Source organism: Impatiens glandulifera, chromosome 2 (genome assembly GCF_907164915.1).
Source record: "Impatiens glandulifera chromosome 2, dImpGla2.1, whole genome shotgun sequence".
NCBI lineage: Eukaryota > Viridiplantae > Streptophyta > Magnoliopsida > Ericales > Balsaminaceae > Impatiens > Impatiens glandulifera.
The window spans coordinates 13,794,193-13,798,523 of record NC_061863.1 but is presented as its reverse complement, the minus strand read 5'-3'; positions in this window follow the sequence as shown (position 1 = coordinate 13,798,523).

The following is a 4,331-nucleotide window of genomic DNA, read 5'->3' as shown; positions in this document are numbered from 1 at the left end:
CGTGTCAAAAATGTGATAAACGTGTCAAAAACGTAAAAAAATGTGTTAAATGTGTCAAAAACGTGAAAATGTGTTAAACGTGTTAAAAACGTGTTAAATATGTGAAAAACTTGTTAAACGTGCCAAAACGTGAAAAACGTGTAAAACGTGTCAAAAATGTGGTAAACGTGTCAAAAACGTAAAAAAAAACGTGTTAAATGTGTCAAAAACATGAAAACGTGTTAAACATGTCAAAACGTAAAAAAACGTGTTAAATGTGTCAAAAACGTGAAAACGTGTTAAACGCGTCAAAAACGTGTTAAATATGTGAAAAACTTGTTAAACGTGCCAAAACGTGCAAAATGTGCCAAAACATAAAAAACGTGTCAAACGTGTCAAAAACGTGTTAAACGTGTTAAAAATGTGAAAATCATGTTAAACGTGTCAAAAACGTGTCAAAGACGTGAAAAACATGTTAATAGTGTCAAAAACGTGTTAAATGTGTCAAAATGTGTTAAATGTGTCAAAATCGTGTTAAACGTGACAAAAACGTGTTAAACGTGCCAAAAACGTGTTAAACGTGTTAAAAACGTGAAAATCATGTTAAACGTGTCAAAAACGTGTTAGACGTGTCAATGACGTGAAAAACGTGTTAAATGTGTCAAAAACGTGTTAAACGTGCCAAAAACGTGCCAAAAACGTGTTATACGTGCCAAAAACATGTTAAACGTGTCAAAATATGAAAATATGTTAAACGTGTAAAAAACGTGTTTAATGTGTGAAAAACGTGTTAAACATTCAAAAATATGAAAAACGTGTTAATTTGGAATTACAATTCCGACCTAAAAATATAGGAATTGAGAACTATCAAATTACACTTTATTGAATTCCATTGGAATTCTAATTCCAATTCCAATTCTTAATATTAAAGTGTCTAACAAACATAAGAATTGGAATTGGACACTCCAATTCCAATTCCAATGTCAATTCCAGGGCTATCAAACACACCCTAAAGGAAAACGTATAAACGAGCTCTAATAATAAAATAAACTTAAAAAAGTGTTGTATAAGTATTGTCTTTTTCTTATAGGTATAATAAATAATAATATAAAAAAAAAAACTTAAAAAGAGAGTATTGTCTTTTTCTTATAATAAATAATAAAAAAATAACCTAAAAAAGTTATAAAAAATACATATACATATATTTAAATTAAAAAATTATTTTTAACAGTAACTTTATCACATCCAAACCCACTGTTAAGTATCAAATGTAATCAAAATTATATTTAAAGATTATTTGTCAATTTCTCAACCAAACTCAACTCTAACACAAAATTTAAAAGTATTTTAAAACAAGTCCACGTAATAACCCAAAAAATAAGAAAGTCATCAAATAAGAATGGAGACATAGAAATGGAAGACATAAATTTCCAAAGATGAAAATATTTATTCTCTTTATTGTCACATACATTTATAATATGATCCAGGTTTAGAATTAAGCTAATTTCATTTATAAATGAAAATAAAATTTTGAGTAAATAAAATCGAATAAAATTTTGAGTAAATAAAATCGAATAAAATTTATACTAAATTCAAACCTAAATTAACAGTGAATTTAATTTAAATTATAATTGTTTAATTAATATTTATTACCTAATTAGAAAAATTAAAATATATTGTTAAGATAAACATTCAACTTTAATTGGCTTATCTATGGACTCTTTAATTAGCTAGCATTGAATCTCTAACCTTGCATTTCAGTAAATTAACGTATATACAATTATGTTAACTAGAATGAATCCCGTACATTTGCACTGATAAAAATATATTCAAAATATTATTTATTTATAAATATTTTAGCAAAATTAATATTATTCAAATATAATTAATTTAAAATTCGTTTAAAATTGTAAAAATTAAGTTTAATCTAAACTTAATGTTAACATATATTTTATCCATCGGCACTCACTTAACCTCTCAATTGACCCTTATATTGTGACTTACACTTTTTTATATGTCTCTTTTATCCTCTCGACAAATCATCCACCAATCTTAGTCGACCTCAATTGATGACACACCTCTTTTGTGTGTCATTAATTCCGTGCATTTGCACGGATAAAAATATATACAAAATATTATTTATCTATAAATATTTTAGATAAAATTAATATTATTCAAATCTAATTAATTTAAAATTGGTTTAAATTTGTAAAAATTAAGTTTAATTTAAATTTAACGTTAACATATATTTTATCCCTTCGGTACTCATTTAACCCATCAATTGACCATCACTTTGTGACTCGCACATTTTCATATGCCACTTTTATCCCCTCGGCAAACCATCCATCAATCTTCGTCGACCTTAATTGATGACACACATCTTATCTATCGGCAAACCACCCACAAATCTTAGTCGACCTCAATTGATGACCCTCACCTTGTGACTAACACTTTTTCATATGTCTTTTTATCCTCTCGACAAATTATCCACTGACCCTAATCTTGTGACTCACATTTTTTTCATATGTCTCTTTATCCCTCGACAAACCACTCACCAATCTTAGTCGATCTCTCTTTTACTCTTATTTCAACAAATCAACAACCAATCTCAATTGATCACACATCTCTTATTCATCGTCAAAATCCAACCATTAACCCCCAACTGACCCTCATCTTGTGACTCACACTTTTTCATGCTTTTTTATCCCCTCATATGTCTCTTTATCCACTCGACAAACCACCCACTGACCTAAACTTGTGACTCACACTTTTTTTATATGCCATGCCTCTTTATCCATCGACAAACCACTCAACAATTTTAGTCGACCTCTCTTTTACTCTCACTTCAACAAATCAACAACCAATATCAATTGATCACATACCTCAACGTCAAACCAATCACTAACCCCCAATTGACCTTAATCTTGCGACTCACACTTTTTTATATGATATCACATTGATCGACAAACCACCCATCACTCGACCTCCATCTCGTGACCTCACATTTTCAAATGCTCGTCAAACCAATCACTAATTCCGACCTCACACTCGACAAATCACACATCCTTAGTCGGTCTCTCTTTTACTCTTACTTTAATAAATCAACAATTAATCTCAATTGATCACACACCTCTTATTCATCGTCAAAACCTAACCATTAACCCTCCAACTGACTCTCATCTTGTGACTCACATTTTTTTATGTCTCTTTATCCCCTAATATGTCTCTTTATCCCCTAATATGTCTCTTTATCCACTCGGTAAACCATCTACTGATCTTAATCTTGTGACTCACATTTTTTTATATGCCTCTTTATCTCTCGACAAACCACTCGCCAAATCTTAGTCGACCTCTCTTTTACTCTCACTTCAATAAATCAACAACCAATCCCAATTGATCACAAACCTCTTATCCAACGTCGAACCAACCATTAATCCCTAATTGACCATTATCTTGTGACTCACACTTTTTCATATGCTATCCCCTCGGTCGACAAACCACCCACCACCCGACCTCCATCTTGTGAACTTATATTTTTAAATGTTCGCCAAACCAACCACTAATTCCAACAACACACTCAACAAACCACTCACTACCCGACCTCGATCTCGTGACCTCACACTTTCAAATGATCGCCAAACAAACCATTAATTATGACTTCACACTTTCAGATGCTTCGTATCATTTGTTTAAAATTTGCATTACCTTGAAAATCTAATTTGTATGTTTTAGAATTTGAACTCTAGTCTTAAGAATGAAATGTGAATATTTTAACTGCTAGACCACTTAAGATTGTTGAAATAATTTTATTATTTTGTATTTAATATTATTATCAATTAGTTAATTTTATATTAATTAAAAATTATTTATACTTATAAAAAAAATATTATATATATATATATATAATGAGAGAAAAAATGTAAAATACATTCTATTTATATTTTCTTTTAATTTTTCATATATATATATATATATTAAGAGAAAAAATATAATTAAGAAAGAGAACATAGGAGAGAAATGAGAGAAAATAATTATTGACGTGTATAATTCCGGTGAGCTTAAATTTTAAGCATCATTATATATTGAAAAAAAATTAATGAACAATATTTATTGTTTCGGATAATTTTATTTGAAAAAAATTTAATTCTCAACAATATATACACATTCTTTATTCATTTCACCTCACCATATTATTTATATCTTTCTATTAAGAATTTTAAAAGATTTTTCTCTTTACACTTTTTTTTAAAACCGGTGATAGTTTAGATAAATTGTCAAGTTCAATGCATAGTGATTATAGTGCATAATCATTACTTGATTTGTTTTACTGTAGGAGACAGATATCTGCGATA